The sequence below is a fragment of the Protomyctophum bolini genome, assembly GCF_963924005.1.
Source record: "Protomyctophum bolini genome assembly, chromosome: 17".
NCBI classification, from domain to species: Eukaryota; Metazoa; Chordata; class Actinopteri; order Myctophiformes; family Myctophidae; genus Protomyctophum; species Protomyctophum bolini.
In genome coordinates, this window is record NC_137878.1 from 3683404 (window position 1) to 3710630 (window position 27227).

The following is a 27227-nucleotide window of genomic DNA, read 5'->3' on the forward strand; positions in this document are numbered from 1 at the left end:
GTCCCTCTGCACGTCCCCGATTACCTGAGCAGGTGAGTCCAACAGTCTTGTCAGGTGAGCAGGTGGTGTTTCTAGTTGAGTCTGAGGTTCTAGTTCTACAGTCCAGGAGAACAGACTCGTTGCCTTCACACTGGAACTCTTTGGTCCACATCGAAGCGTTCACTTCTCCATAGAGCGCCCCCTGGAGGACTGAAGGAGGCCCACAGTCAAGCTCCCTACAGACCACCTCTGCATCCTGCTGGTCAAAGTCATCTTCACACACTGAGACCCACGACTGGTTAGATTTCACCTCCACTCTGCCTGAACACACACTGGTCCCATTCACCAACCTCACAGACTCTGGAGAGAGAGAGAGAGAGAGAGAGAGAGAGAGAGAGACAAAGTGTGTTCAACATTTTCATTCATTAAAGGTAGGCTACAACAGATGAAAACATGAGGACACAGTCACACACACACACACACACACACACACACACACAATTTATAATGTAGGCATTTAGCAGACGCTCTTAAACCATTCAGGACGGGAACCCTTTTGGTGTTTTAAGCATTGTTTTATACTTTAGTTATTGAAAAGTGCAGCACTAGCTTGTAGATGCAAATCTTTGGATTTAAATGATTTCAGAGCAAATGTTTTTATTTCATATGTTCGCTTCTGGGGGGGTCCCTGGAACAACATAGTTTCAGATATGCCAGCCACATACATATAATTCTGGGGGCCCTTGACATGAAATAGTTTGAGAACCACTGACATAGAAACGTAGGTTTTTCATTTGTAAAATAGTCCTCAGGTCTAATTGGGTTAAATTAATCCAGAGTGATTTACAGTAAGCAAGAACAACACGGTAATACAGCAAATACATAACACACACACACACGCACGGACGCACGGACGCACACAGATAGACGGATGGACAGACGTATGGGGACAGACAGACAGACAAGCCAGATCAATTTAATAGCAGACTGTACAGATTACTGTTATTGTTGAAGTATTGTTTGTGTTACCTGAACAGATCAGTGAGATCACCTCCAGACTGTAAGACCTCATTGCTCCACACTCCCTCAGTGAAGACTCAGTACCATCACAGGAAGATATAATCGGCCATACATTAGTAGGCCTACGACCAGCAGAGCCAGAACTCCTTTGTGTCGACAGAGCAGATCCACAGTCTATCTGCCGACACACTACAGATGCTGCCTTAAGGTTCCAGACAATCGACTGATCAACCCCTCGTCTCCATTCTCTCTGGTGTTTGATCTCCAGTCCACCAGTACATTTACTGCTTCCTCCCACCAACCTAACATCATCAGGCCCTGTACAGAGACAAGTGAGAATACCGTAAGTACAGTTAAACAAAGTACTATTACTTTTCCTTACAAAAAGATCCTAACAAAGAGTGTAGATTGTTATGTCAGGCTATCGAAACCACATCCTTTTGTTTGTTTTCTGTTTTAACTGATTATAGCCCCTCCCTGTGTCTGTGTCCATAGTCGTGTCATAGTGTCTGAGCAAATAGACAATGTGTCAAATTTTACGTCATGCTGATGTGCCCCTCACTTCACATGGGTGTGATTTTTCAAATAAGATTTTGGTTTGTAAAGCTGTCCTATTTTTGTCCAGCTATGTCCAGCTTTCAGTGTTTACACAAACATTGGATACAAAAGTGTGTAAACCAAAACATTGAGGACAAAAGTGTGTAAACACAAACATTGAGGACAAGTGAGGACGCAAATTGTAATTGGCCGGAATGAGATGATGTATGATGATAAGAGTGCCCCTCACTTACACACGGGTGTGATTTTTATTATTACCTGAGCAGGTGAGTCCAACAGTCTTGTCAGGTGAACAGGTGGTGTTTCTAGTTGAGTCTGAGGTTCTACAGTCCAGGAGAACAGACTCGTTGCCTTGACACAGGAACTCTGTGGTCCACATTGAAGCGTTCACTTCTCCATAGAGCGCCCCCTGGAGGACTGAAGGAGGCCCACAGTCAAGCTCCCTACAGACCACCTCTGCATCCTGCTGGTCAAAGTCATCTTCACACACTGAGACCCACGACTGGTTAGACTGCACCTCCACTCTGCCTGAACACACACTGGTCCCATTCACCAACCTCACAGACTCTGGAGAGAGAGAGAGAGAGAGAGAGAGAGAGAGAGAGAGAGAGAGAGAGAGAGAGAGAGAGAGAGAGAGAGAGAGAGAGAGAGAGATCATTTTAATCAAGAATTAATGAGAATCATTTGAATAGAATGAAGGCGTGAACGAAGTATGCCATTGTTACAGGAGGCTATTGATCTGTTATCAGCTAGGCAAAGCAGTAACCATGCAGTGGGAAATCAGCTTTTGATGGGCACAGTCTAAGATTAAATAAATATCACTTTTGTGAGGCAGGTTGTCGCAGACCCCTGCAGTGAATGGGCTCCAATTTTGACAACCCGTGCCCTGCACGGTCCATAGACCGTCCATGCAGTCACCAGCGATTATATCAGAATACAAACCAGACCCGCCCCACCCGTCAAATTAGGGACCCGTTGTAAGCCCTCTTACCCGTGATTACATAAATAGCCTACAGCCAGTCACTCAATTTAAAACTGTGTTAAAATGCTTTTGACACAAGACAGCAGCCGTCAACAATAGCGGTACATTCAGTGGTCAAGTTCGTTCATAAATCTACACGTCAAGTGAAGAACGGAGGAGTGAGCTTTCCATATAGCCACGCGCCAGAACGTGCATACATGCAGTACGAACGTGTCGTGGTTTGCATTGTCAGATGATTTTTATTTGAAGGTTAAACAGGATGATAAATGTGTTTTTGTGAGTTAAGTCAACTGACCGGCGTGCTGTGTTAAGTTACGTGCTAGTGCTATGAGGATGATATCCCAAAGCGCCCTCCTGCTCATGAAACATATGTTGGACTCGGGCCGTAAATTAAAGCCCTTTATAATTTGCAGCATGTGTGTGTGTGTGTGTGTGTGTGTGTGTGTGTGTGTGTGTGTGTGTGTGTGTGTGTGTGTTGTGGTGTTCACTGTGTGCCAGTGTCTGGCCAGCAGCTACGATCCGAATCTCTGGTGTTTACACAGAAACGCTAATAAACAACTTAAATGTTAAAAACAGGCGTTGTGGTTGTGTGTATATGCTAATGGTCAATGCCCGTGTGCAGAGCAATTGCTCAAGAGGGCGGCGGTGGCTCAGGGGTAGAGTGCCTGGATGGGAACCGCAAGGTTGCCAGTTCAAACCCGGGCTCCCCCAGAGTTACTGTCGAAGTGTCCTTGAGCAAGACACTGAACCCCTAATTGCTCCTGATGTGCTAGTTGGTGCCTTGCATGGTTTCCGCTGCCATCGGTGTATGAATGGGTGAATGTAATGCACAATCTATGTAAAGCGCCTTGGATAAAGGCGCTATATAAATGCACCATTTACCATTTACTCAAGCCACTGAGGAGAACCATCCAGAACAGACAGGAGTGACTGACTCACTGACCGGTTTCCTTATTATAGTATGATAGGGATAGGATAGTGAAGGTAGCAGATCTACAAGCTCACAATATGTCACATCGCAACATGTTGTGAACTTGTAGATCTGCTATTTTCACTGTATTTGAAAGTGCATTTAAGTGGTTAAACTTTTCCCTTCCTAGAGATGTCTTTGAAATGTAGTGGAGTAAAAGTATACAAAAATAGAAGTACTTAAGTAATAGTACTCAATACAAGTAAACATACTTTGCTACTGTCCACCACTGTGCATAACAGACACGGACATGAGTTTCAACAAAGACACAGACAGACAGACAGACAGACAGACAGACAGACAGACCAATTAAATGAACTGTACAGATTACAGTCATTGCTGAAGTGATTGTTAGTGTTACCTGAACAGAATACCTCCAGGACCATTTGGGAAGTATCAGACGTCTTTGTTCCACACTCTCTCAGTGAAGATTCAGATCCATCACAGGACACTGTCATCTTCCATACCGGTTGTGTTGAAGCATAACTCCATTGTGTTGAAACAGCAGAGCCACACTCCATCTGCCTACACACTACAGAGGATGACTGCAGGTTCCAGTCAGACCGACCATCCACAGGTTTCCAGTCTCCCTGGTGTTGCGTCTCAAGTCTACCAGTACACTTACTGCTTCCTCCCACCAGCCTGACAGGCTCTGTACAGAGACAAGGGAGTGTCTTTTTGAATATCTTCAATATATTTAAGTTGATACTTTTTGAGTGGTGCAACCACTCCTACAACCAGCAATGACATTAATGAGCACGAGAATGAGTACCAGTAGGGGCGCTGTTGTGCCAGAAACAGAGAGAGAGTGCTGCAGTTGCCTGCTAATGAGAGAGAGAGGGGGAGGGGGGATTGCACCACTCAGTTCACATGGGTGTGATTTTTTTTCTCATGTATCTCGTTTGTGTTATATTATAGTAAAATATGTATCTTGTTTTGTCAAGCCCAATATGTCATGACATGAAATAAATTGATTTAACCATAATAACAGTCACAAAAAGGCCAATATAACTGCATGAGGAACGCTTAAAACTATTTATTTATGAACGTGGAAACCTCTCCCTCTCTCTCATCTGTGCATAAACCCTTGTTTCTCTTCTGTCTGTGCGTAGGCTGTGGGCCTGTGGGCTGTGTGTTATTTGCAGAGCCCTCCATACCTATAGCGTAATGAACAGTGATGACAGTTGCAACCATGTTCTTTTTAACAGCAAATTATGAAGTGGTCATTGTGGCAATTTATGAACTTAACTAAGGTTTATTTCATGCATGGTCCTTTTTCCATTATAGATTACGAGAAGGGATGAGGGGAGAATATTAAAGCTGAATATATATACTGTGTGTATATATATATATATATATATATATATATATATATATATATATATATAAATTTACCTGAGCAGGTGAGTCCAACAGTCTTGTCAGGTGAGCAGGTGGTGTTTCTAGTCGAGTCTGAGGTTCTACAGTCCAGGAGAACAGACTCACTGCCTTTACACTGGAACTCTTTGGTCCACATTGAAGCGTTAACTTCTCCATAGAGCGCCCCCTGGAGGACTGAAGGAGCCCCGCAGTCAAGCTCCCTACAGAGCACCTTTGCGTCCTGCTGGTCAAAGTCATCTTCACACACTGAGACCCACGACTGGTTAGACTGCACCTCCACTCTGCCTGAACACACACTGGTCCCATTCACCAACCTCACAGACTCTGGAGAGAGAGAGAGAGAGAGAGAGAGAGAGAGAGATTTAATTAAAAGAAGCTCTTGGTCTATCTATAATCTATGATGATTTATTTATTTGTAATCTTTGTTTACCTGTTGTTGTTGTTACTGTGTTGTGTGTTTGTTCAGCCTGGAGAGCTGAAGGGAAACAAATAACACAATCAATTAGCTTCACAACAGAGAACGTGGATTGTCTCTATTACTACATTGTCTCCACCAGGTCGGGCGTTACATTTCGACCCGTAACTCTTGAATCAAAGGTCGTACAATCAAAACTGACATTCCCTGGATTCCTTGGATCATGACAACTACCCACACAGTCAATGCCCACCTCAAAATGAGTATCAGAATCAGATGGGAACTCGCGCAGAAAGTTTCAAACACCCAGTTCTCTTTTCTCATTCTCAATATTTTCCCCCAGCAATGGGATCCACGCAAGACGTTAACGTCACCAAAGGCCAGCTAGCTGGCCCTGGCACTTGAAAGAAGACGCCCAGCAGGGAAAACTTGAAATCGGATTGGCTAAGGAACCTGTCAATCTCTATATTGCTCCCATTCATTTCAACAGCAAGGGGATTCAGTGGAGTTTATGAAGGCCTTACCCGGAGACAATAAAAGGAAATAATCCCATTGGTTAAAAAAAACAAGCGCTGTTGTACCTGCACAGAATGGAAGAAGAGCATTGTATTGGTGGATATCTGCTTTGTGCCTGTCCCTGGAATATAGCTATTTTAACTAAGTTTCAAATGGAATAGTGGACGGACGACACCTTTTGTTTCACCACCGTGAACAATCCTCAAATATCCACTTCATATTTGAGGCCACCATCAACAGTATAGGCCACCATCAAACAGTATAGGCTACAGTGAGTACAAAAAATCTCTGCTGTGTGTCGTTAAAGGACATTTATTATCACCTGGCGTTCAGACAGAAGTATCCTACATACATTATTATCTTACCAGATGAACCGTGATGGCATGAGGCCAGCTGCTGTGCAAGGTCACCACTGTTGTTGGACCAATCATCACTAAACTCGGTCGAAGCATGTCGGTTTAATAAAGTTTTCCGCCTTTTTAACTATTAAGTGTTCCCGGATCTCCGCTTTTTTCTACAAATGCACTGACTATAATGAATTGTTTAGTCCAAACATTACAACTCACAGGACATGTTTCATAACACTGTGTGTAAAGTTATTTTGTAATTGCCCAACAGGGGAAGCCATCAGTTCTAAATGTGTGTGTGCACTGTGCATGGACTTGACCGAAATGTGGCCTTAAACCCATTCAGGACGGGAACCCCTTTTGGCATTTCAAGCATTATGTTGTACTTTAGCTATTGAAAAATAGCATATCTACAAGCTCATAGCGCGGCACCGAATGCTGGGCTATACAAGCTTGTAGATCTGCTAATTTTGAAAAATCGTGAAAATGTGGCGCAAATCTTTGAATATATATTTGTTCAGAACGTTTTTAACTCAAATCTTTGCTTCTGGGGGGTCCCTGGAAAGACATATTTTCAGATGGGGGTACATGGCGAAATACAGATAATTCTGGGGGTCCTTGACCTGAAAAATGTTGAGCACAACTGACATAGAAACACAGGTTTTACAGAAAACTTTTAGGATTTAGAAGCCATTTGTTTTTAATTGTTTACATTAGTAGGCTATTTTATTAATTTGGTTTTTTTACATTGTTTGTATGGTCTGTTGGATGTTGGTTGTTTTAAAATGGACCTCTATTTCATTTTTACCAATAGATTGTACTAAAAAAGGACTCATAGCACGACACTGAGTGCTGCGCTATGAGCTTGTAGATCTGCTATTTTTGAAAAATCGTGAAAATGTGGTGCAAATCTTTGACCATATATTCTTTCAAAGTGAACATTTTTAATTCAAATATTTGGAACAACATATTTTCAGATGGGGTCCACGGCCAAATGCATATTATTCTGGGGTCCTTGACATGAAAAGGTTTGAGCACCACTGACATACAGAAACAGGATTTTAAGAAACTGTCATGAATTAGAAGACATTAGTTATATAATGCAGGCGTCAGAAACAGTTAAAGGACATTGGAGTACAAAGTAATAAGTGTAATCAGTGTAAACACAGATAAGTAAGATGTGTTTCAGTCTCTGAGTCTCTACTCACAGCAGTCTGCAGGTTCGTCTGAGCCGTCCCCACAGTCATCTGCCGTGTCACACTTCCACCACAACGGAATGCACTTGTAGTTCTTACAAGCAAACTGACGGGAGAGACGACACACATCTTTAGAATGACTATCGACAGCAGACACGAGACCTATAAAGACATAAACGCGTATAACACAAGTGAACTGGAGGTGAATCACCTGGCTGGCAGTGCAGCTGGACATGCACTGCTTGTTGTCTGCTGCCAAGTAGAAGTAGGTTGGACAGGAACACTTGTAGCCTCCTCCAGGTGAGAGCAGACACAGGTTACTGCATCCTCCATTGTTGGTCTGACACGGATGAGCAGACACTGCAGGAAAACATGTACACATGTAATGAATATGAGAGCCCTGAATACTACTACTGTACTACTATGATACAATACTACTACTACTACTACTATTATGTTACAATACTGTTTAGGGGTGCACAGTTATGAAATTATAATGACCGATATCCGATCTCCCATTATTTGCAGGGTCATATCTGCCGATACCAAATCTGACCAATTCCGATATTATACAGAGGGCCACAATGGAAAGAAGCCTATAGGTCCTCTAGGGGCTTGGCCCCAGTGTTGTTTTTGGCAGCAAATTTCTATTTTAGTCTAGTCATAGTCTTTGGACTGAAACTTTATTTAGTTTTAGTCACATTTTAGTCACCTGGAATGTCTTAGTGTTAGTCTAGTTTTAGTCGACTAAATGTCATAAGATTTTAGTCGACTAAATCTATAGTTGATTTAGTCGACTAAAATGTATTTTGTCGGGTCTTGATGCCGTCTTAATGAGTGAGTTTTTACACTTGCTGAAAATAGCCGATCTACAAGCTCACAACGCGTCGCAACGCGACGCGCTGTGAGCTTGAAGATCTGCTATTTTCAGCATGCAACCAAGTGTAATATGACTTATACTGGATCTCTTGTCCACTAGTCCCTTCCTAACATTTTAGTCTAGTTTTTATTTTTTGTCAGTATATTTAGTCTTAGTTTTAGTCATCGTAGCTTAGTTTTCATTTAGTTTCCATTTGTTTTTGTCAGTGAAAATAGGTAGTCGAAAAACATTTTTCGTCTTAGTTTTAGTCGACGAAAACAACACTGCTTGGCCCAAAGCCAATCAATACATAGCCTATACTCTTTTTCCAAGTGTGAATGAATTCAATGTAGAAATTTTAATTTATTTTGCTGGTGTAAACCGATGAAATAATCTGGATTATTTTGAGACCGATCCGATACCAATATGTCTTTTTTATGGCCGATGTGGCCAATTCCGATTATACTATACTAATACTATTACTACTACTATGTCACAATATGACTATTATTATTGTTGCTGTTGTTGTTGTTGTTGTTGTTATTATTATTATAGGGTGTATTTATACTGTATACGTAATGCTTTTCAAAACAGATCAGATAATAATACAATGATAGACAGTTAATAGAAGTCATAAAACATTATGCAGAGTCATAATGAGAGTGTTGTGTACAGTAGGTGGTACAGACCCTCAGGTTGTTGATATGGGTGGTAGATCTTGATGTCCCATAGACTGTTCAGGTTTCTGATGAGTGTGGTGGGGTTGGTTCCCTGAGTCTTGTGAGCTCTGAAGATGTAGCCGTCGTAGGAGGTCCAGTAGATGTACTCCTCAAACAGGGTAATACTATAGATACTGCTGCCCCGACGCAGAACTACAGACACACAAAACCAAAAGTGTCAGAATATTATGAAATAGCAATAAGACTATTTATAATAAGATATACAATGTTTTAGTAAAGTGTACTCTGAAGTAAATCATGTTCTTACTGCTTTTATTACTTTTTCTTCCACTATACTCATGGACAACATTTACAAATAACACAGAGTGTAAAATGGACCTGGAATCGTGTAATTACAGTGTCTTATCAAAATGTTGCCCACAATAAAGATGTATCAGTATGTGAGTATGATGTGTGTGTGTGTGTGTGTGTGTGTGTGTGTGTGTGTGTGTGTGTGTGTGTGTGTGTGTGTGTGCGTGCGTGCATGTGAGCGTATGTGCGTGCTTGCGTGTGTGGCTGCGTGCTTACATACGGGGCTGCATGCATGCATGCATGCGTGAGTGCGTGAGTGTGTGGCTGCGTGTATGTGTGTGTGTGCATGTGTGTGTGTATGTGTGCGTGTGTGTGTACGCGTGTGTACGTGTGTGTGTGTGTGTGTGTGTGTGTGTGTGTGTGTGTGTGTGTGTGCGCATGCATGCATGAATTATGCCTTACATACTTAACTGCACACCGGTGTCACTCACCAAGAATAGCAGATCTACAAGCTCACAACGCGTCGCATTGTGAGCCTGTAGATCAGCTATATATTTGGCTCTCTATGATTTGTGTTGACCAAAATATTTGTAAAAATGGCATCCATGAATCCCCATACTAAAATCTGTCTGTCTGTGTGTGTGTGTGTGTGTGTGTGTGTGTGTGTGTGTGTGTGTGTGTGTATGTGCGTGCGTGTGTGTGTGTGTGCGTGCGTGCGTGCGTGCGTGCGTGCGTGCGTGCGTGCGTGCGTGCATGCGTGCGTGCGTGCGTGTAACCTGTGTGTCTGTTGGTTCCATCTAGGTTGGCAAACTCAATGCTCTTCCCCGTTCCGGTGCTCCAGTATATGTGATCATTGATGTAGTCTAACGTCAGGCCATAGGGCATCTTGGTGATCCCATCCTTCACTATGATGCTCCTGTTGGTGCCGTCCATCCCTATCCTCCCTATGTGGGGGTTGCTTCTGCCCTGGTCTACCCAGTACAAGTAGCTGTCAGAGGAGACACTGTGTCAGGTCACTATTCACAACAAATCACACATACAGTACTGTCTGTACAGCAGTGGTTCTCAAACATTTTTGTCTCAGTGCACCTCGATCGGCAAAATAACGTTTTCGTCAACCGCACCCCTGAATTGCATTGTTACTGTATAGAACCTTTATGTCATTTCACGGTACGTAAACTAGTCATTTCCATGCAAATAACTTCATACTTGACGTTTACTTTAAACACTTGAACTTCAGCATCCCTATTCTGGGTGGAACATACAGTACACCAAAAATAGCTGATCTACAAGCTCACACATGTCTCTGTGAGACGCGTTGTGTGAGCTTGTAGATCGGATATATATATACTCATACTCATGTGATACATCCTAGTCTTATACAAAAAAAGAACTAATGTGATTGTTATTTAACTAGATCTGCAAGACTGTTAATTATGTTGTGTAGTAAACTAAAATAGGACTCAGATGACTGAAATAGGACTAAAACAAAATGCTGTGTTGTTCAAAAGACTAAGACTAAATCTTTAAAAATGTACATGCATTAAGAGTAAGACTAAGACTAAAATAATAAAAGACCACAAAATTTTGATATTTAGTCGACTAAGACTAAACAATTTCAGAAGACTAAAATAGGACAAAAACTAAATGGTGGTATTCAAAAGACTAAGACTAAATCAGAATTTGCTGTCAAAATTAACAGTGCTGCAAGAGGTACAACAAATAAATATGATGCAATGTCATCCGTTTAGCTTTTAGATGTAAATTCAGTCTTCTTGTATCTGTGGTGTTTCACAAGACGGTTGATAAAGTCAGTGTAAGGTTCATGATCACCACACCACAGTACACTTACCCGTAGCGTACATCCACAGCCATGGAGTATGGCTTCTCCAGGCCGGTGTTGACCAGGACTGTTCGGTACGCCCCGTTTAGTTTGGACACCTCTATGGTCTCCTGCATACTGTCACTCCAGTAGAGGTTTCCTCCCACCCAATCAACAGCCAGACCCCATGGTGCACTGAGTGACGTGTGGAGGACCTGTTAATGAGACATACATTCACTCTGGATATACTCCACTGCGCAAAAAGCTTGGAATACGGATGTGTATATTACAGGAAACTCCATTTAATCTTTCCAACAAACTCCCATAAACTCCCGTATTGTACCATCACACCTGTATATTACCTGTATATTACCGTATATTACCGCATGTATATGCCCGCTAAACTTGAGGTCTACTTATTTCATAATTTGGCTTTTTGAAAATAGCAGGTCTATACATGCTATAAAGCTCACAATGCATTGTGACATGATGCGTTGTGAGCTTGTAGATCTGCTATTTTCTAACTATGTTGAATATTTTCAATAATGAATGTTATTATTTATAACATCATAACAATCTAAATCTAGAAAGTAACTAGTAAGCAGTGGTGGACAAAGTACTCGAGCCCAGTATACTTGAGTCAAAGTATAGATACTCAACTACGTATACTATAGATACGTAGTTGAGTATACGTATAGCAAGTATACATTTCTCTATAAATGTGTACTTGAGCTAAAGTACTGGCGTACTTGTAGCCTATACTGTATAATGTGTACATAAATAATTTGTATCAATGCATTGCTGTATTTAAACCCCCCCCCCTCGTCTTGATGCGACGCGGTCTGAGCTTATAGATCGTTAATTCAGAATGTACCTTTTACCTTCCTAGAAATGTAGTGGAGTAAAAATACTTAGTTACCACCACACTGTCTAGCAACAGTGATATTACAAAGCATTTTGAATACAAGTATAACCATTTTCTGACATTATTTCACTTCCCATCTGTGTATTTGTCACACTGACCTGGACGTCACTGCCATTGATGTGCATACGACTGATCGTCTTGGTGGGGAGATCTTCTGTCCAATAGACCATCTGCTGCTCGTAGTCAAAGTCCAGAGCCCTCGCTTCATTCAAGTCCTGTCACAGCACAGCAGTTAGTTAGTTAGCAGTTAGTCTCTGACAGGTCGAATACATTCCGACATGTCAAAAGCAGTTTGTGAATTGTATCAAATCAAATCATCCTTTATTTATAGCACATTTAACACAACCGAAATTGACCAATGTGCTTCACAGTAAAGAAAAAACATTTAGATTAAATAACATTTAAAGCAATTTACATCAAGTAGAACCAGTTACATGGCAAATGAGGCAAACATGATACATGGACAATATAGGAATATATGAGCACATTAAAATCAGATTACATTAAAATCCAGGTACGTTTTAAAAGTAAAAAAGTAGGATCTTAAAATCAATTATTAGTTTTATCGGGAGCCAAAGGCGTGATATCAGGACTGGTGTGATGTGGTCAAACTTTTTAGGTCCGGTGAGAAGGTGGACAGCAGCATTTTGGACTAATTGGAGTCTTCGGAGTGAGGATTGGTTGATGCCATAGTATTAGGAGATGGAGGAGTGAATGACCATTTCAAATTGTTTGAGTGTGAGGCAGGGTTTAACCTTGGTGAGGAGGCGTAGGTGATAAAAGCTTGTTTTGACAACAGAGCTTATCTGCTTGTCAAATAAAAAAATATTATAATAACAGCAAGATTCTTTTGCGCCTGTGTTGATATTGGAAGTGAGGGGGCCGAGGTTGTTGACAGGAGGGGTGGAGCCACTGGAGCGTTGTCCAAAGATGATGATTTCCCTTTTATTGTCATTGAGATATAAGAGGTTTTCATCCATCCAGGTTTTAATATCGTCTATGCAGTTCATTAGGGGCTCAAATGTGTTATTGTTGGTGGATGTAAGCGTGTATAGGATGTGTTGTTACAGTATGTTCAATGGTTTTCACCTGTTTGAGCACAGTGTGGTTGGAGCCGTTCAAGTTCATCTTATTCAGTCCGTTGTCGGTGGTGAAGATGAGGAAGGGCTTCACATCTAGAGAAAATTTGACATCACATTTATTTAGCGTAAAATGCAATGCTTAATTTGTTTGTTTGGGAGAGACAGAACATATTCATGAACACAGCATCATTTATAAAACTACATACAGTAGAGATGAGAAAGCAATGTAAATATTAGAGTTACCAAGAATGATAATTTACAACCGTAGATTGTATTTCTTTCTGTACTAATATTGTGTGTTATTTGTCTAATAATTAGACCAATAACACACAATATTAGTACAGAAAGAAACAGATACCTGTTCCTGCCATGTGACATCAGACAAACAAACAATAGGCCAATACAACAATAGAAAATGCAAATAAAACCAAACTCTGTATCTATGTATGTTAAAATAGACAACAAAAAGAGACAACAAAAAGATTCATAAATTAATTAAAATAACCAACTCAGAGAGACGTCAGACTCAGGCCTCCTAAGGTACTGCGTATAGCAGCAAACCCGTTTCCCCAAAAGGTTTTGAGTTCATGCAGTATCTTCAGTAGTATAGCAGCTGGTTCTCAAGTGCACAGCATTACGTGCTACCTAACTGCTTTCAGGAAGCACTACTTAAGTTAGTTCTCAAGAGCACAGCATTACGAGTCTTCTTATCTGGCTTCGGGAAAACACCTCCTGGATGAACAATTTCCTGAAAGCTTTCTTAGCTTCAGTCTACTGTCGTACGCAGCAGTTTGTAAGAGGGATCTGGGATGATCTGGGACGCTACCCTTCGTAGCGAAGGGTGTTACCCACTGATACTGATGTCGACAGGTTATTGATCTGACAGAGACAGCAGTGCAACATGAAACCAATGCTTATAAAAAGTACTATCACGGATGATCCAATCATCTTATAAAAATGTTAATCACATGCCAAGTTAATTCAAGTTAGATGATGCTGAGCTAAACATGTTTGTTTCATTTAAAAGTTTCATCAGTATTTATATTTAAACAAGATGAAGAAAGTCCTCACTCCCCACACAGTGACAGCAGCTGTTGTGCTCGACAGACAGACAGACAGACAGACAGACAGACAGACAGACAGACAGACAGTAAACTATTTCACAGTGTTGGCCGCTCGGCGTGGTGCTATTTTGTGCTATTTTGTTTTCATAGTGCCGCGCTATGAGCTTGTATAATGTACGTATATCTGCTATTCTTGGAATAGACAACCAATGTGCTTTCAGTGCTTTGAGCTCCCACTGTTTCCTACCAGATGTGGACCTGCAGATGGTGGGGTCTTCAGGGCTGAGCTGGTAACCCTCCACACAGAGACAGTGGAAGCTGCCCTGTGTGTTGTTGCAGTGCTGGGTGCAGGGATAGCTGCTACACTCATCTACGTCCACACACGTCTTCCCATCGTCCTTCAGACGGAAGCCGCTGGGACAAGTGCACTGTAAGGAGACAGGAACAGAGCGTGATGCTGACCAGGTGTTTCATCAGTGTCTTGGTGGAATCTGTGTCAAATGGCGGTGTTGATTCCCTACCTTGAAGCCTATCTTGAGGTCTTTACAGCTGAGCTGGGAGGAGCAGCCACTCAGCTCGCTGTTCAGACACTCGTTAACAGAGCAACTGCTGAGCTCATCAGAGCTGTCGCCACAGTCGTCCTTGCCGTCACACAGCAATGTTTCCTGGACACAGTTCCCGTTGTGACAAACATAGCATTTGTTCTTTGTCACAGTGGAAACTTAGAGAAAGGAGGAGAGAGGGAAGAAAAATGGAAGCAGAGGAGGTTTAGATGAATGTGATTCTGATCGTGTAAAAGTTTACGACACAAAGTCTTCATTGCTGGAATGTATTTGGAGATGTTAGAGGTGCACTCATAGCTGTGTGTGTGTGTGTGTGTGTGTGTGTGTGCGTGCGTGCGTGCGTGCGTGCGTGCGTGCGTGCGTCTTACCTGGGTTATTACAGTGAGCCTCATCTGAGTTGTCGCGACAGTCATTGTATCCGTCACACTTAAAACTCTTGTGGATGCATCGTCTATTTTGACACATGAACTGGTAGCTGCCACACGGGTTTGCTGAGACACAGGAAGTAGTTGTTTAGGTCAATCCATTATTATAGAATAAGAGCAAAAAGCCAGTTCTATAGTTATGTCTATGGATGATGTTTGACGTTCTCTTATTAATGTATCTGTTTATTAATTTAATGTGTGACTGATATCTTCAATATCCTACCTTGTAATATAGAATAGTGTATTCTCTATTGTTTACATAAGACCTTGATGGAAACAATCCATCCAGTCCACTTTTTGTGTTTGACTGTACTCGTGCTGTTTGCATTTCTGTCTAATATTATTCAATCAATCAATCAATCAATCAATCAATCAATCAATCAATCAATCAATCAATAAATATTGATATATCTCTCCACAACGTATAATATGTATAGGGAATGACCCCATGCACCTCACATGAGAGTATTTCTTTAAGACACACCAGTAGTTCTGATAGGAGTTTGACAGCCATCTATTCTACTACACTGAGCAGCAAAGAGAGCGTGTGCGTGCATGCGTGCATGCGTGCATGCATGCGTGCATGCGTGCATGTGTGCGTGCGTGTGCATTTCTTACTTGGGTCTTTGCAGCGAGTATTCTTGGGAGCTTCATCTGAGTGGTCGTGACAGTCGAGCTCTCCGTCACACTCCCACGCTCTCTGGATGAGACAGCGGCCGTTGGCACAGCGGAACTGGTTGGAGCCACATGGTGGATACTCTGGAACAGAAAGTATAGAGCTTGACATTGTGAATATGTTTGAAACGTTTTAACAAGATCTCGCATTAGGCACAACATATTTTCCTATCCGTCTGAGACCAAATGAATTCATATCCATATTCATTCAGTATGAGAAGCGTCCACTCACCACACTCCTTGGGCTCATCTGAGCCGTCACCACAGTCGTCGTCATGGTCGCACACAAAGCTCTTGGGGACACATATTTTGTTTTGACACAGGAACTCTTCGCTGTCACACTTGAACACTGAGGCACAGGAAGTAGTTGTTGGGATATTATTACACAATAAGAGGAAAAAGCAACAGTGCTATTATTATTGTCAATACCACACCTGGGATATAATATCGTTAACCTCTTATTTCCATATTTCAACTTTTTTCCCTGCTTGTTCCTATATATCCGATCTACAAGCACACAACGCAATAAAGTAAGACAGTGAAAATAGCAGATCTACAAGCCCACAACGTGAGCTTGTGGATCTACTATTTTTCTATCTATTAGGGCTTGTAAGTTTTGGTCTCTGTAACGCATCGCAACATCGCATCGCATGTAGATCGGCTATTTTAGCTATTTAAAAATAAATCAAAATAAACATATATAAGTGAAAGTTTTATGAATATCTAACCAACCAATGCAAATGTATTAACAATATATTGTGAATGAATAATAACTACAGTGAATCCATTGGACAACAACAACAACAACAACAACAACAACAACAATAATAATAATGTGTTCTTTGTTTACCTGTTGTGTTGTGTGATTCAGTCTGGAGAGCTGAGGAGACAAATATCAGAATAAATTAGTTCCACTGTAACAGAGAACATGGATCGTCTCTACTAATACATTCTGCTTGGGTCTAGTTGTGGTTTATCTGTTGCACCAAATGCACTGGAGAAAAGTAGTTCATTTGGCAGCCATGCATTATGCAAGCGTAATGAAGTTGACCTACTTTTGAACCTATATTTCAGGTAAGATTTCACTATTTGAATATTATATTAAGCATTGCAATTGATTGTTGTATACTGTATACGGTAAGGTTTGCCCTTACAGATCAAAATGTCGTCATTTAAGTCTGTTGTTCTTTAGAACACTGTTTCCCAAATAGAGGGTCGGGACCCATTTGTGGGTCATGGACACATTGTTATGGGTCCCTTTATGTTTTTTTTCCTACATTTTGTTTTTAATTATTACTAGTTCAGGACATAAAAAAAAGAAAATCCCAAAAAGTTTCATGAATTAATTTTTAAAGTAATGTCAAGAAAAAAATAAAAGAAAGAATATCAAAGAAATTCCATAAATTAGAAAACAAGTGTTTAGGTAGTAGTGAAAATAGCCAATCTACAAGCTCACAATGCGGCGCGAAGCCACATGTTGTGAGCTTGTAGATCGGCTATTTTAACTAGGCTATAGTTTGGGTGTCAGGGGGGGGAGACATCATATTTTTATTTTTGGGTCACAGGCTAAAAAGGTTTGGGAAACACTGGTTTAGAAGAAAACCTCTTTATTGCATACGGACGGTAACTATTAATTAATTTCAGTAAGTGGATCCTGGCCATTTTAACCCATTTAGATTCTACAAAATATCTTCTAAATCATGACAGTTTTCTGAAAATCTATGTTTCTATGTCAGTGGTGCAACCTTTTTCATGTCAAGGACCCCCAGAATTATCTGTATTTGGCTGCGGAGCGGACACCCATCTGAAAATATGTTGTTCCAGGGAAAGCAAAGATTTGAGTTAAAGAACATTGGCTCTGAAATAATATATTCAGCGAGCTTGTAGATCTGCTATTTTTCACGATTCTACAAATGCCTTGTAAATCCTGACATTTTTCTGTCAGTCGTTCTCAAACATTTTCATGTCAAGGACGAAGGACCCCCAAAGAATATTGTTCTGAAAGAATATATAATATATTCAAAAATTTGCGCCACATTTTCACGATTAAAATAAAATAGCAGATCTACAAGCTCGTAAGTGGGGGGGGGGGGGGGATAAAGTTTGCGCGCTTCTGTTACTTTTCTGCCACAGCAGCCACAGTGCAGTGACTGCAGTTCAACATCAGCCATTCAGCCAGTCAATATGGACTTTAAGCAACGACTGTTTTCAGGACGAACACAGCATAGGAGAGGTGATGGAGCAATCGGTGTAAATGTATGACAGCTATAATTTCAATAAACATGGTTATGACATGGCTTGTAGTGTAGGTTCTCCCGTAGTAAAAAGGGCTGCGACGGAGAGCAGGTTTATGTATCGAGACGAGCACTGATCCATTTCCGGTTGCCGTATCCGTCGTTGCTTAAAGTCGCTAATAGTGGGACACCGCTGAGAGCCACACACAGATGCAGTTAAGTTCTTAATTAAGGGCACGTTCTGAATGCAATGCAAACTAATAGGCGAGTGAGAGAATAAAAGTGAACACTGCAGGATGTTTAAAGGGATATTTCACTTTCAAACATAGGTCTACCCCAGACAGTATTTAACCTGTTAATGATTCATTCAATATTTTGATATTTGATGTGCATTTTATCCTTATTACTTCAAAAGCAAAAAAAAAAAAACAACAATTAATTGTCCCTCTAATTCTAGTTCATGAGGGGCTGTGTTTTTTCAATTATACCTTTTTTATTTATTTATAGAAAGAAAATGCATGGCCCCTGACGTATTACAGTATTCAGTCACCTGAACCAAGGACGGATGTTTTAGATGAATCCATCAAGGTATTCAAATTTGAGTTTGAAATTACAATTAGTGTTTGTAATTGAGGGGGCGTGTCTGATAAAATCAAATTATGAATCGAGCATCTCACATGTTTGAAATGCCCCTTTAATGAGTCATGCCAATGACTGCTAATGATTTGTGGCCATATTATTGTAAAGCGTTACCAAATAATGTATCTATCGTCACTGTCGGGAATAGCAATTGACAATATATAAAGTCACAATATCAATTTTGATGAGGCAGTGTGCATTATTTAAAATAGTTTTTTTAATGAACATTTTGGAGTTGGTTTCTCCCCGACAGCAGAGATATCATAATAAATGTCCTATAGATCTAATATCTAGACGTCATGAACATGCTTCCTGCATACCCCAGGGACATGCAGAGAGTGTTAGAGGGGCAGGGGCTGAAATCCCGTAAGAGGGCACTTTTGGACAAAAATAGCGAAAATAGCAGATCTACAAGCTCACAACGTGTCGCACCGCGACACATTGAGAGCTTGTAGATCAGCTTTTTTTGGGGCGCAACCCAGCACTCTTTAGCTAGTGGATTTCAAAACAAATATGTTCAAGTTCAGGAGACTTCGTAAAAGAAAAGCAATTCTCCTGAATGCGCTGCCTTCCAGCATGTTGGAAAGGAAAGGAGTCCATTTGCATTTCTTTCACCACAGAAAGGGCAGTTATTTTACAGACGGGCAAAAGGGCAGGGGCTGAAGCCCCCTTTGATGTCTATGTGTGCACGTTCCATACCAGACCCACCTGTGGTGTCCACCTGGCTGCTGAGTCCTGCCTCTTCAGTGGCTAAGGCTGGGTTAGTGGTCACAGCATCCTCCTTGGCCCTTCCACCTTAGGATATTGTCAATAGTATTGTCACTTTTCACACATCTAACATGATCTCGCACTGGCATTTATCTCTTCTTGACTCTTATCTTTTCTGATGTGTTTCTCACATAATAATAATAATAATAATAATAATAAAACTTTATTTGTATAGCACCTTTCATGACATGAAATGCAGCTCAAAGTGCTTTACAGAGAAATGGAGGATAAAAGAAAAGCAAGGCAACAACATTAAAAACAAGCAGTAATGCAATACAGTGAGGACATGAATAACAAAAATAAAAAAAATAAAAGATCAATTAAAAGCAATGTTGTAGAAGTGGGTCTTGAGCTGAGCTTTAAAAATGTCTACAGAGGCTGCCTGACGAAGGTACAGTGGGAGCTTGTTCCATGCCGACGGCCCGTAGAAGCAAAAAGCTGCTTCCCCGTGTTTTTTAGTTGCCATTTTTTTTGGCAAAGCGAGCAGGCCGGCAGTGGAAGACCTTAGGGGGCGGTTTGGGACATATTTAGGCAGGCAGTCATGTAGGTAGGAAGGTGCGAGACCATTGAGAGCTTTATAGACAAGTAAAATAATTTTAAAATCAATCCTAAAAACAACCGGAAGCCAGTGCAGTGATGCCAAAACTGGAGTAATATGTTCTCTCATCTTAGTTCTAGTTAAAACTCTGGCTGCTGCATTTTGGACAAGTTGTAGTCTGTCAGTTGTTTTCTTAGGCAGTCCTGAAAAAAGTGCATTGCAGTAGTCAAGCCGAGAAAAAACAAAGGCGTGGATTAGCGTTTTTGCATCGTCCAAGGACAAATAGGCTCTGATTCGTGCAATATTTCTAAGGTGAAAAAAGGCAATCTTGGTAACATGATTAATGTGTGAATTGAAATTCAATTCAGAATCAATAATAACCCCCAGGTTCTTTACTTTACTGTTACTTTCTACAGTCAGGTTACCAAGTCCGCTTATTATTGATTCTTTCTGCTCACTAGAACCGATTATGAGAACTTCTGTCTTATCCTCGTTTAGCTTGAGAAAGTTCTCACTCATCCAACATTTGATGCTAGACAGACAGGTCAACAGCGGGTCTAAAGCACAGGGATCATCTGGAGCCACAGAAAGATAAAGTTGGGTATCATCAGCATAGAAATGAAAATTGACTCCGTGATTGGTAATGAGTTCGCCCAATGGCAGTATGTACAAGGAGAAAAGCAGAGGGCCAAGAATCGAGCCCTGTGGAATACCAGAGCTGATGTCGTGTTTGTCTGAGTCAAACTCGGCTAGATTGACAAAGTAACTTCTGTTTGATAGGTAGGAGGAAAACCAGGACAGGGCCGTACCAGACAGGCCTATCCAGTGCTCCAGACGCTGTATTAAAATTGAATGATCAATCGTGTCAAATGCAGCCGTTAGATCTAGGAGTAGGAGAACAGATACATGTTTCTTGTCAGCAGACACCCTAAGATCATTAATGACTTTTACAAGTGCTGTTTCTGTGCTGTGACCTTTCCTAAAGCCAGATTGGAATTTGTTGTGCACATTATTGTTCTGTAGAAACACATCCAATTGATGAAAGATGCATTTTTCTAAAACCTCTTTGAGAAAGGTGGTGGGAATTTTATCCAATGAACAGGAGGATGATGTCATCTGTGATATGGTTTTGCGGAGTTCATCTTCATCAATTGCGCAGAACGTTAATAGGCTCCCCCTGGAGAGATCTACTCTGGGACCATTAGCTGCTGTTTGAGGGTTTGCGCTAGCAGCAGCACCATTCATAATATCAGCTCTAATGTTAAAAATGTTGTTATCAAAAAAGCATGCAAACTCATTACACTTAGCTTTAGAGGCCGGGAATGACTGCTTGTAGGACTGGGGGGGGTTTAAAAGTCGTTCAATGGTAGAGAATAGGACTCTGGCATTTTTCTTGTTCTCATTAATAATGCCAGAGAAATATGCCTGCCTTGCTAGACGCAAGGCTTTGTTATAGGCGACTGTTGACTTTTTAAGAATCTCTAGGTGGATGGTGAGTTTGTTTTTTCTCCACGCTCGCTCAGCTCTACGACATTCTTGCTTCAGTGAGCGTGTATGCTCATTTATCCAGGGTGTTATTCTGGTGTTATGTTTCTTTTTTGTTTTCAAAGGAGCCACTATATCAAGAGCTGACTCTAGTTTAAGATTAAAAATTTGAACCATATCATTTACTGGGGGGGTATCGGGCAGGGGGGGCCCCAGATGACGAGAGAACTCGTCGGCTGCAGAAGAGCTAAAAAAACGCTTTTTTATGGTATATTCCGTGATGTTTTTCTCTAGATCAGAGACAGTCATATTAAAACACAGCAAATAGTGGTCTGATAGCTCAGGCCTTTCAATAGTCCTTTCCACAGTGATGTTCAGCCCTCTAGAAATCACCAGGTCCAGAGTGTGCCCATGTTTATGTGTAGGCCCAACAACATGTTGGATAAACTCAAAGGAGTGCAATAACTCTAAGAAGCCCATAGCCACAGCATCTGTAGCATCATCCAGGTGAAGATTAAGATCACCTGAGATAAGAGTTCTGTCATAGTTAGTGGAGCAGATAGATAAAAGTTCTGATATTTCTGTTAGAAATATTGCTTTACTGCATTTTGGCGGGCGATAAATGCTAATCATTGGCATAGAGGGTTGACCAAGTAGTATAGTGGCCTGGTATTCAAAGGATGTAAAGCTGCCAAGGGTCAGAGCCTTGAATTTTAACGTGTCTGAAAAAATTATTGCCAGTCCACCTCCTTTCTTAGCCTTACGAAAAGAGTGAATGAAACTGTAGTTTGCGGGACAGGCTGGCGCTAGGAGAACAGCTCCATCCGAGCCAAGCCATGTCTCTGTTAGAAAGATTATATCTAGCTTCTCTTTACAGATTATATCATTTACAGAGGAGGACTTATTTGTTAGTGACCTGATGTTAAACAAGGCAAGGTTAAGCTTGTTGTCACATTTTTGGGGGCTGTGATGCCTGTGAGGTACAGTGACCAAACAGCATTCTCTCTCCAGACCACTCCTTGTGTTGGACACTCTATTTGAAATGTGTTCTTTGTAGATTAAACTACGGTCAAAATGAACATAAGAGGACGTCGGCTGGTACTAGAATGCTTGAATTTTATATAGGCAAAAAAATGGTACAGAATAATGCAATAAATTAGTTTGGTTAGTCAATTTACGGCCATACTAGGCTGAGCCTTTATTTTTCTCAATGTAAAAAACAACAACAAAGCCCGCCTTGGTTCCCCGGATATCCGGTGCTAAACACAAATGCATCATGGGATATGCAGTTCAACTTATAATTCGTTTCTTAGTAAGCAATATCAATCAAATAAATCATACTGTGAATTAAATCGACTTATTTTGTTTATAATCAATTCTCCTTTTAACTGTAATAATAATAACAATATGCAATGAGCACATTTGACTGTTATGCAATATAAACATTACACAAATGAACTGTAACCTAAATTAAGTTACAACATCCTCCCACCCATGAACTATTTGTTCATCTAAATCTCAAGACAGTACAGTAACTGAATAGGTCTTCTCAGCAAAGTCCCTGTGGGAGTGCGGACCATGCACGACCTGACAAGTCCATCTCGGCCTGTAAACAGTTCTGTGATTCTCCCCAGTTTCCAGGTTTGTCTGGGGGTATTGTCCTCTCCAATGAGAACAACGTCACCCACTTTCAGTGGCGTGGGCGTTGGTGTGTCGCAGCGTTGTGCTGACTTCAAGTCCATGAGGTAATCCTTACGCCAAGCGTTCCAGAAGCGGGTTGTGAGCTTCTGCCTGTACTTCCATCTTCGAGTGATCTCTGCTTTGTTGACAGTTGGGTGCTGTGTGTCGGCAGGGAAAGGCTTGGGTGGCAGTGAAGTCAGTCGTTTTCCCACCAAGAAGTGGGCTGGGGTGAGTGGCTGTGGCTCATCCACTTTGTTGTGCACAAACGTCAGAGGCCTTGAGTTTATGATAGCCTCCACTTCTGTCAGTACTGTGCACATCTCTTCAAAGTTGAGTGAAGCTTTCCCAAGAACTTTCTTCAGGCATGTTTTTACTGATCGGACCATTCTCTCCCAGAATCCGCCCCACCAGGCTGCTCGTTCTGCGATGAACTTCCAGGTGATGCCTGCTGGGTTTTTTCTTTAATAGCTTTCCAAAGCTCTTTCAGGTCCTGGTCAGCTCTCTTGAATGTTCTGGCGTTGTCTGAGTAGATTATCTTGCATAATCCCCTCCTGCAGACGAATCTTTTCAGCGCTAACAGAAAGGTCTCTGTTGACTGATCTGAGACCAGTTCCAAGTGTACTGCTCTGGTTACAGCACAGGTGAAGAGAGCTATGTATGACTTCTTCACAGAATCATCTGCTTTCACATAAAGCGGCCCTGCAAAATCCACACCTGTGACTTCGAATGGTGGGGATTCCGTTATTCTGTCTTTGGGCAAGGGCGCGGTGATCTGCTGTCCGGCCTTTGCCTTGAATCGTTTGCAGACTGTGCAATTGGCCACAATGCTCTTGACCAGCTGCCTGGCACGCAGGATCCAGTATCTCTCTCTCTCACTTGTACGAGACTGTCTCTCACTCCTGAGTGCATCACTTTAGCATGACAGCTCTGTATCAGCAGCTCTGAAAATCTGTGCTTGTTGGGCATAATCCATGGGTGCTGCTGTCTGTATGTGAAGTCGGACTGCTGGAGCCTTCCTCCCACGCTGAGCAGCTCGTGTTCATCCAGGAAAGGTTTCAGTTCTTTAATCTTGCAATCATTGTTCAGGCTCTTTCCTGCCACTTTTCTGCCTCGAAGAGCTCGTCAGCCGTCAGTTCTCCCTTTGTCTTTGTCTTTGTTTGTGCATTTTCTATGAATCTCTTTATCCAAGCTGTCACTCTGAGGACTCTTTTCAGCTTGCTGTATCCTTCCAGCTGTAACACTGGTTCAGTGGGGTCTGTGTCGTTTACAGCGAGCTGTACAGTGATCTGTTGACTGGACTTGAGTTCTGCATTCACGTTGCCTTGAACATGTTCATCGTCAGTCTCCTCTGACTGATCGGGTGTAGTCAGAACGCTGGGTCCATTCCACCATAGCTGGCTCTGTATCAGTTTTTCGACACTTTGTCCTCTTGTTGGTAGGTCAGCTGGGTTGATTTTTCCTGCTATGTTCCTCCATGTTTCAGGGTTGGTCAGTGACTGGATCTCGGTCACTCTGTTTGCAACAAACTGTTTCCACTTCTGCGCTGAGCTGCAAATCCAATGCAACACAATCATGGAGTCTGTCCACATTCTTATCTGGTTGGGTTCCAGTTTTAGAGTAGTCACCAAGTTGTTGGCTAGTCTCGCTCCAATCACAGCTCCCATGAGCTCCAGGCGTGGCAGTGTCATTTTCTTGAGGGGGGCCACTCTGGATTTAGATGCGACTAGGCTCATTTTCGGTTCTCCGTCTAGGTGATTCACCTTGCAGGTAGGCAGCAGCACTGTAAGCTCTTTCACTTGCGTCACAGAACACATGTAATGTCAGGGCATGTTTGTTTTGCATGTCTGTTTGATACCACCTTGGTATGGCGAGCTGGTGTAGCTGGGGCAATTCTGAACACCACTGTTGCCATTCTCGAGTCAGGTCAGGTGGCAGTTCTTCATCCCAGGAGAGCCCTCTCTCCCACATTTCTTGAAACATGCACTTGATTCTGATGGTGAAAGGCGTTAGGAACCCGAGTGGGTCGTAGATGCATGCAGCTGACTGTAGAACGCTTCTCTTTGTGTTCTTCATTTCTTTTAGTATGCTTAATAGCGGTCTGAGGTCAAAGGTGAAGTCATCCACACTAAAGCCAGAACTTTGAGCACTGCTCCGTGTGTCTCTGGTGCTAGTGTGTGTTCTGTTGTGCCCTCCTCCCATTTATTCTCCAGCTCATGAGAGTTGCTCATCCACTTGCAGAGGTCCATCCCGGCGCTTCACAGCATCTTCCTTGCAGTTGTTGTCACATGGTAGATAGATAGATAGATACTTTATGGTAGGCCTCTTCAACACTGTTTGAACTTGAAAAAAAATCATCCACGTACAATGACTCTCTTAGTGTCTCCACGACCTGTGGTTGTTCTGCTTCGTATTGTTTCAGGTGATGTCTGACTGTAGCTGCGAGCAGGAATGGACTTGGGGAGGCTCCAAACACCACTCTGGTCATCCTCAGCACGCGTAGCTCTCCATCTTCTTCTCCACTTGGTGGACGTGAGAACCACAGGAATCTCACAGCATCTCTGTCCTTCTCCACAATGGAAATCTGCAAGAAGGCCTTTTTTATGTCAGCCATGAAGGCTATCTGATGTTGTCTGAATTTAATGAGGACACTGAGCAGATCTGGATTCAGGTTTGGTCCTGTGAGCAGACAGTCATTGAGGGATGGACGGCCATCTTCATGTGACGATGCGTCAAACACCACTCTCAGTTTTGTGGTCACTTTGTCTTCTCTGAGTACTGCGTGGTGCGGTAAGTAGTATTTTCACATTGTCTGTATTTGCGCCCTTAGGCACATCCTATGCAATGTTCTGCTGTAAATAGTCCTCCACCACTTCATTGTATCTGCTATAGAATGTGACATCCTTCTTTAGTCTTTTCTTCAGACCTTAAAATCGTTTCGCAGCAACTCTGTAGTTATCTTGTAGATCTGCTCTTTCTGGTTTCCATGGCAACTCCACGTGGTATCGTCGATCCTTGAAAGTTGTCGTTCTCTCGAAGATCTGCAGAGCCTCTTCTTCTGCTGGCTTCTGCGTTTTCTCACTTGTGATACCCAGAGACTCAATTTCCCAGAATGCACATAGTTGCTTGGAGACAAGTGTATCCTCTTCAATTGGAATGAACATGCAGGTTGCCTCGGCGACACTAGACATGGACACTGGTCCCTGCACAGACCATCCAAAAGTGCTCTCCAGTGCTACTAATGTCTCTGTCAGTCTCTCCACTCTCCCTGAGACTATTTGCCAGTAGTAGTCTGCTCCTATTAGAACGGAGAGCTCGGGGTCGTCGTTGCATGGAAAATCTGCTAGTTGTAGTCCCTTTTTCTTCATCTCGTGCTTAATCTGGTCACCAGGAACTTCCATCACAGCTGAGCACACCTGTGGGGTTTCTATGGCCTCAATTTCAATTATCTGCTGGTTGTCCCAGACATTCTGTAGAATTACTCTCACTGTGTTGCGCCGTGAGCTTGTAGGCACAGTGGAGCCAAACGTGTGAAGAGTGAGTGTCTCTTGTCTCATTACTGGTAAGTTCAGGCTCCTCACCAGGTTTTCATGGATGAAGCTTCTCTGACTCCCTCCATCGAGTAAGCAACGAGCTATTTTCCTTCCTGATGGGCCTCCCACCCATGCCTTAGCCGTTTGCAGCAGCACAGTGTTCTGTCCTGGTTTCATCTTTGCTGAGTCAGGAATGACTGCGGAAACAACAGCATCTTCTGTAATGGTAGTGGCTGCCCCTCACTCTTCTCAACACAGCAATATGGTGCCTCCTTCCACATTTTTCACATGACACATCCTTCACTTAGCATGTCTTCGCGATGTGTTTCTGTCCTAGACACACAAAGCATCTTCCTATTTTCTTGATTTTTTCTTTGCGTTCAGGAATGTCATAGTTAGGGCAATGTTCAGACTTGTACTCTGCACTGCCACAGAATACACAATTCCGAGTACTGCCTGTCCTCTCCTGGCTGGCGGTGTGCAGTGCAGCAGCAGATTGCATGCTGGGTCTGTTAGTCTTCGTGTCTTTGTACGAGCATGACTGCTTCCATGGTTTGCTTTCTGGTTTCTGTTCTTGAGTATATGACGATGTCATTTGCAGTGC